This window comes from Beta vulgaris, chromosome 3, assembly GCF_026745355.1.
Source record: "Beta vulgaris subsp. vulgaris cultivar EL10 chromosome 3, EL10.2, whole genome shotgun sequence".
Classification (NCBI taxonomy): Eukaryota; Viridiplantae; Streptophyta; class Magnoliopsida; order Caryophyllales; family Amaranthaceae; genus Beta; species Beta vulgaris.
Window position 1 is genome coordinate 28,274,659 of NC_079204.1, and position 7,812 is coordinate 28,282,470.

At 41.0% G+C, this 7,812-nt stretch overlaps 1 long non-coding RNA gene across 3 annotated transcripts; it reads left to right on the plus strand.

Moving 5' to 3' along the window:
* The first annotated feature begins 1,122 nt into the window (after positions 1-1,122).
* On the plus strand, positions 1,123-4,568 carry LOC125496027 (uncharacterized). 3 transcript variants are annotated; one of them, XR_007272682.2, is made up of 5 exons: positions 1,123-1,284; positions 1,647-1,821; positions 2,225-2,450; positions 3,612-3,680; positions 4,200-4,568. It is a non-coding gene; the product is annotated as an uncharacterized LOC125496027 (long non-coding RNA). The 3 variants fall into 3 exon arrangements; XR_007272680.2 differs by having other exon boundaries at positions 1,124-1,284; positions 2,221-2,450; XR_007272681.2 differs by having other exon boundaries at positions 1,148-1,284; positions 2,331-2,450.
* The last annotated feature ends 3,244 nt before the right edge of the window (positions 4,569-7,812 follow it).

Sequence of the window (7,812 nt, forward strand, 5' to 3'; positions counted from 1 at the left end):
TTAACTTGCATTTTTTTTTTTTTTTTAGAAAACGCCCCAACGTCCAAAGCGTTGGCGGAAAAGGCGGCCTCAAAGAAGAGGTCAGCCCCAGCCGGCGAGGTACCTCCTCCCAAAAAATCCAAAGGCTTCACAGCCAAAAAGAAGAAACCTGCTCGGCCTCCTCCAAAGATGGTAATTAACATCCCGGCCGAGGATTCTCCTCCGGCCGGTGAGGCTACTGAGGAGAGGAGCCTGATCCCCTATTCTGCAGCCGAGCCGACTGAGCAACCAGAGGCCCTTGCTCAACTGGATGTCTTCGAGCTGAAGCCGGACACTTCCGTGGACGGGTCAGCTTTTTCCGGGCCGGTTGCCAAGTTGGTAACACAGATGCCGGAAGCTTATAAGACGGCTTCCCTTTCTTCTGGTGAGTCCTATTACTCAAACTTTGTTAGGACCTTGCGCGTTGGCGGACGGCCAATGAGTCCCTCCAACCGTCAGACGGTCTTAATAACCATCAAATGTACTGACCCGTCACCTCTTTCAGATAAGGGAAAGGGCAAAGCTGAGGAGGCTCCAGCCGGCTCTCCCGTCCTCTCTGATGACGAAGCCTCGGCCGCCTTTACGAGGATGAGCCCGGCCAAAAGGGAGAAGCTCAAGCTGGAGCTCTTCAAATGCTTTCCTGAACCTTACATAAAGGGTTTAAGGGGAGCCTCTTCAGGGCATGTTGGCTACATGTCTCAGCTGGCTGCAGAGGTAAGCTTTCCTTAGGACGCTCTATTTCCAAAGTTAAGATATTTATCAATTTTTCTAACATTCGGCCTGACTCTTATATCCTCCTTCCTTTTTCAGCTCTTTGCTCGCAGCATGATAACAGAAGACTGGGCGAAGGAGCTCAGAAAAGAAAACAAGAAGCTCGTCCAGGACGTAACGGGGGCCGCTGATCATGCCCAGCACAACAAGAATCCGCCTTTTTAGCGTCTGAATTTAGCGTCCGATGATACAAGCGGACGGTAAATTGAAAATTAGCGTCCGATTAAAGACGGATGCAAATTAACGTCGGCTTTCTGAGAGTTAGCGTCTGTTCTTTTAAACTGACGCTAATTAGCGTCCGTTTAGTTACAAATACTGTCCGTCTGACGGATGCTAAATACGAGGTATAAATAAAAGAAAAAAAACTGCAGTCGACCAAACTATCAACCCTAACCCACGCCTCTCTCTTCCTCACTCTCATCTCACGTTTCTCTCTTCCTCACTCTCATCTCACATTTTGGTGCTCTCTCTTTCTTGCAAATCTCACGAAATCAGGTATTTCTACTCAGATTTAACTAATAAATTTGTTTTTTTTTTTAGTTTTGATTGTTGATTATGTAGTTTATTTTCTCGATTTTCTTTGTTTTTTTAATTTTGTTTTGCGTTTTCTTGTTCTTGGTTTTTCCTAGATCTGAATTCCGTAAGATTTTTTAATTTTTGTTGTTTTTCGATTTTTCTTTATTTTTTTGAGTTTTCGGTTTTATGAGATTTTGATTTTGTGTGTTTATATTTTCGATTTGGATATTCAATTTTTCAATTTCGCGATTTTGCGTTTTTTGTCTTTGGTTTTTCGGTTTTCATCTTTTTATTTTTGTGAGATTTTGAGTTGTTTCTTGTTTTATGAATGTTGTTTCCAGATCTGGTTTTCGGGTGTTCGTACTGTGAAGTCTGGTGTTTACAGTTTCGGGGTGGTGGTTTCGGGTCTCCGGAAGAAGGCCAGTGGTCGATAAACAGCTTGCTTGGAATTGCAAACGACAAGTCTCAGACACGCAAGCTTTAGGGCAAACAGAGTGTGTAGAGAAATACCACAAGGTAGACTTTGATATGTTTCCTTCAACACATACATTTTCAGTTTTTCTCCCACATTCATTCGTGATGCTTTCCTTATGACAAGAGAACTATATTGTACTTTACTCTAATGGCCATGATATGTCAAGTTCAATTCATTGTATTGCACAAAATGATGTGCATATTTGGTAGCTTTTTTTTTTTTTTTTTGAGGGGAGCATATTTGGTAGCTTTAGCCTAAACAATAGCTAATGGTACTAAACCTAAAATTGGAGATAATGCATAAGGGGCAAAAGGATAAAGATCACAAACTAAGAAGGATATGCATTTCAATTTTAGCAAGGCATTTAGCACAGCATCCATTAAAAGTAACAATTAATGATTCTAACAAGCTTCATAAACACTTCTATACTTCCTAGCTAGACAGAAACAAGAGACAAAATTTACAAGCTAATCAAGAAAGTCACTGAGTATGGAGATTTTCTGAGGTTGGCTGGGGCTAATCTTTGATGCTGGGTCATTTTCTTATCCAGTTCAACAGCTTGAGTGAAACAACATCTTTTCAGTCTTTGAATTTGAGCTCAGATGAAGGTGTTTGAGGTCGATGCTCACACAATCACTCTTTCCCTCTTCATCGACGTCACTAATTCAAAGTAGGTTTCTTTTTCTCTCTCTATCTATCTATATATAATATGATAACTTAGAGTTGGGAATCATAAATGAAAACAAAATGACATCTATATGACCTGCTTACTTTGAAGCTTTCCAAATCTACTTAGTGTTTGATGTTTCTAGAGTGCTATGGTGCATACACTTACTTCCTCAAATGAAAATAATACACATTTGAATTTACCCTTTTTTGATTGGCAATTGACTAGGAAGAGGAACCTATCACAAAATTTAAGGTGGATTAAAGTGATAATGTTGTGAAATCTGGCTGAATCAGTAGAAGGCTACTTTCTATACTTCTTTGAATGTCTTAGTCAACTGATTATGCATCTTCATGTGAAGATTGATCATACCCATATCGAAATTTTGATGAAATTTCTTGATTCACTTTTGTAAGTTTTCAGGGTTGGAATTGAATATTGCCCTTGTTTGATACTGATACATATGACGATCGCTGGGTGTGTGTATGGAGATAAACAAAAGCTGAAGATACTACCATTTTACATAAAGGGAACCGAAGAAGTTACCTGACCACCAACAATATGTTTCATTCTTCAGTGCCACATAAGTACAGTTCATCACAAGTTGGCTGGCCAGTCCCTCCCTTTAGTGGCCTTTCAGACCTCATATACTTACGTGTTGATGACCTGACGAAGAGTATAGGGAGCTATGCTAGTAACACAGCTACACCAGAGAGCTTTTGGCAAAAGTAAAACCTCCATGTCACAGCAAGAGTAAGTTTTTCCTTGTATTTACCCTCTCCACAAGCAAGATATGAGATAGAAACGTGAGAATTCACACTTTGTATGGCCCGCGAACCTAGAGATTCTCACAAATTACTTAATTTGGCCCAAGTATATCATGGACTAATAGTGTGCGTAAGATGGGTAACATGATAAAATATTAGTTGCAAACTCTTTCTTTAGCCATCAGACTGTATTATCTACAGCTCGGTCCTTCTTAAGGGGATTTTCTTTAGATATTATTAACTTGTAAAACTTTTTATAACATTTTACACCATGGCTGAGGTAGCTCAGTCTGCACTATTACTTTCAGCTTAGACTCCTCTTATAAACTTGCTGGTATGTCAAACTTTAATGTGACATCCTATTTTATTGGTTGCTAAAATTTCTGTATGTAAACAGTACCATCCAGATATGAACAGAACTCCGGGTTCGGAGGAAAAATTCAAAGAGCTCAGTGCTGCATATGAGGTACTTTTCCACTAATTAATCCCTTTTCCCATGGTCTTGAATATTTCTTGGTTTTTGCTACTGATACATATGACGATCGCTGGGTGTGTGTGTGTGGAGATAAACGGAGGCTGCAGCAGGCCCCTGCAACCTCTTGGACTAATTTCTGTCAATAAAGTGTTTCTTGCTTGAAGAATTAACCCAATATTGTTATATATTGCCCTTGTTTGATCATACCCACATGAATGGGTACAGTGGTTTGGATTCAGTTGGTTTAGAAAAAACTAATTAGTGATTGCGTTCTCAGGACTATGGTTCAGGTACATACCATGGATCCAGCCTTTGATAAGGCTATCTCATCATAATTAGACTTGGGTTGTGTTGGTTATTTTCCTGGGAATATTTCACATGCTAATGTCTTTTATGGGGGACATCTCTACATGCCCTACTTGGCTACTTTTCATGCTTATTTAGTACATGAATTACTACAGCTTGCAAGTTTAGTTTATTTAATCTCCCCTACTTTTCATGCTTATTTAGGTAACGATTAGCACTTAAACTGCAGGCAGTGCAACCAACAGAAGAAATGATTCACAAGGAGAAAGGCAGGAAAAGTCGACAAGTTCAAGCAGTTTGAAGAAGTTGATGCTATGTATAATGATGGGTGGTGGGTGGGTTGCATTTCTTAAGTCCTTGGTGACTCAAAATATTTAGTTTTCTTCCAGATTTTTGTTGTGGAGTTTAAATCAGTGTACATGTAATTATATGGGATTTGTATTAGATTTTGTTCTAAGTATACTAGAATTTAGTTCTAGAATTATTTTTTCACTTGTATCTATATTTATTATCAATAATAATTGAATTGATTAATTTGTTTGCCTTAATAAAAGAAGTATGGTATTTGCATTATTTTATATCTTATAACATTTAATATCAATTAATTAAAAGAAAAAAGCTTCCAAGAGCAGCGAAAAAAGCTTCCAAGAGCAGCGAAAAAAGCTTCCAAGGGCAGCGAAAACGGTCGCTAATTAGCGACCGCCAAGGCCATTAGCGACCGCCTAGGCGGTCGCTAATTAGCGACTGTGTATAACGGACGCTAGTCAGCGTCTGCCATAAACGGTCGCTAATTAGCGTCTGTCACGGCGGTCGCTAATTAGCGTCGTACGTTGAAGCGGTCGCTAAATTCAAATGATCGAACGCTAAATATTTAGCGTCCGCTTGGCGGACGCTATTTGGAGAATTAGCGACCAAGGGTTTTGCATCAGCCTTTTAGCGTCCGTCGGCGGACGCTAATATGTTTAGCGTCCGATTCCGTGTTTTTAGCGTCTGATTTTTGCGGACGCTAAAGTCTGACATTCTTGTTGTGCAGTTTGTTATGGCCCAGCAAGAGGTGCTGCATCAGCAGACCAAGATTGCGCTGGAAAAGCGATCGGCCGAGCTTGAGTCTCAGATCAAAGTCTACCTTCTGCGGTTGACGGAGATGTTAGATGAACGGGCCTCATTGGAACGTGTTCTGACGGACGAGAGGAATTCAGTCATGACTATGGCTGCTGATTTCTTCAAGGAGAACCTCGTCCTGAAGGTCAAAAACCAAGCCCTTCGTACTGAGGTTGCAGAGACCGTTGCTGGCGCCAAGGTGGCTATGAACGACGTCATAGATGCCTCAAAAGGATGGGCGGTGAAGGCTTTTGAGATGATGGCCGAGGAGGAGGATATCCCCAGATATGCTCGTCGGCTAGAATTCCAAGAAGCCTTGCATAAGGCCACCATAACTGGAGCAGAACCTCCCGTCTTCGAGGAATCCTCTGAGGATGAAGAGGGAGAGGACGATGCAGAGGCCCAGGACGAAGAGAACAATGATCCTCCTGCCGCCTAGTTCTTTTTGTGGTATCTTGGCCGTGAGCCACTTGTAACTTTTTCTCTTTTTGTACATAGATGAATTTAGGTTGTAATCATCTAATCATCTTTTTATATTTATGAGAAGCTATCTTTTTCAATTCCCCTTGTTCTATGCTTTACTGTTTTTGACGCATTGTCTTACAACCTCATATCTATTACAAGTGCAAAAACAACTCGTCATAATATTTGGCTGGTCTAATTAATTCTTTTGGCCGATTTCATCTAATACTATTTTTAAAGCCAAGTGTAAAAGTATCTCGTCAATCATTCTGATCTGACCTAGTAGCCCTTTTCTGGACGTTCATAACCAGATGCTCAAGCAAACTTGTAATTTTTAAATTTCCAAGTATAGAAGTTTGCTCGGCCAGAGCCTGGGTTCCGTTCGTCCTTTGACAAAGACTTAGTTAATTTATAAATTATGCCCCTATATGCCCCCCTTCTTGGACGAAGAGTTTTTATAACTTTTTCCTGTTCAAGAAGGAGTTAAGAAGATAATTTTTAAATAACTAGGACAAGCAGTATATGCCAGAAGCAACTCGTCCAAGCTAATATTCTGACGGGCTGCTTCTTTGGAGAGCAACTCGTCTGAATGATAGTTGGACGAACTGATTCTTTGAAAAAACTCGTCCATCTCTGTGAAGTCATGAAATAACTTGTTCCTTTACTAAGGTTGTTATTTCGAAGTTTTGTGGCTTTTGGACGGACAGTAAGATACCTTTACTAAGGCGTCTTATTTCCAGCCGACCTTGTTCAGGAGATGTTTAACTCTTTAAGTAAAACAACGGCCAAATCTGACATGCTTTATCCGTTTAGGAATGATAACATGTTCAGCCGAACTCCTAAGGAAGGTGCATTGTCTTTTTGCTTTGTAAAATTAGTTAGCTTTTGACGTTAGTATGTAACTTAAGCAAACAATTAAAACAAAGTCATAGAGAAGTAGAATTGTATTATATGAAGTTTGCTTGACGGATAGTCAAGGTACATGTCTACATTCTACTTTTTCATTGTAATGCATTAGGAAAAGATTACAATTTAGCTGGGTGCTCTAAACAAAGTATTTCTTCAAAGTGTCAGAATTCCACGTCCTAGGAATAGGACGTCCGTCCAATCCTTCAAGACGAAAGGTACCATTCTGAACGACTTCGATTATCTTATAGGGTCCTTCCCAGTTAGGAGTAAGCTTGCCTAACTCTTTGGCTCGGCCGACCGCTTCCATTTTCTTAGGACGAGATCTCCCACTTTAATGGACGTCTAGCAACTCTTTTGTTGAAGTCCCTTGCCATTCTTAACTTATATAGTTGCATCCTCAGCAGAGCATTGCCCCTGACTTCAGGAACTAAGTCCAAAGCCGTCCTAAGAGCTGCCCAGTTAGCATCTTCTGAGTACATCATTACTCTTAAGGTGGGTTCCTCAACTTCAATAGGAAGGACAGCCTCAGAGCCATAAACCATCATAAAGGGAGTCTCTCCTGTGGAATTCTTGGCCGTCGTCCTAATTGACCATAAGACCAGCTGCAATTCTTCTACCCAAAGCCCCTTTGCATTGTCTAACTTCTTTTTTATTCCGGCCGAAAGGATCTTGTTAAAGCCTCCACTTGCCCATTAGCCTGTGGATGAGCTACTGCTGCAAAGTGAGCCTTAATTCCTTGGTCGGCCAACCATTGACGAAGCTTGGGTGTCAAATTGCGGCCCATTATCAAAGACGATCGACTGGGGCATGCCAAACCTTGTAATCAAGTTCTTCCAGATGAACCCTTTGACATCATTGGTGGTGATGCCCCTTAATGCTTCAGCTTCAACCCATTTTGTAAAGTAGTCTACAGCTACTATTACAAATTTCTTCTGGCCGGCAGCAATAGGAAAAGGCCCAAGAATGTCCATCCCCCATTTAGCAAAGGGAAGAGGAAAGAGAATGGGCGTCAAGTAATTGGACGGCTTTTGAGGATATTACCATGCTTTTGGCAACTATCACACTTCTTGGCATAGAGGAGTGCATCTTCTTTTAAGGACGGCCAAAAGTAGCCCGTCCTGAGAGCCCTTTCTGCCAAAGCTCTTCCTCCAATGTGAGAAGCACAAGCTCCCTCATGCAACTCCTTCAAAACGTCCAGACCTTCCTTTCGGCTGATGCACTTGAGAAGAGGCCGATTATAAGATTTCTTGTATAGGGTCTCATTCCACAATTCAAACCACTTGTCCCTAGCTTTCACATACTTGGCCTTAATGGGATCAAGAGGCAGACGGCCGGTTTTCTTGAA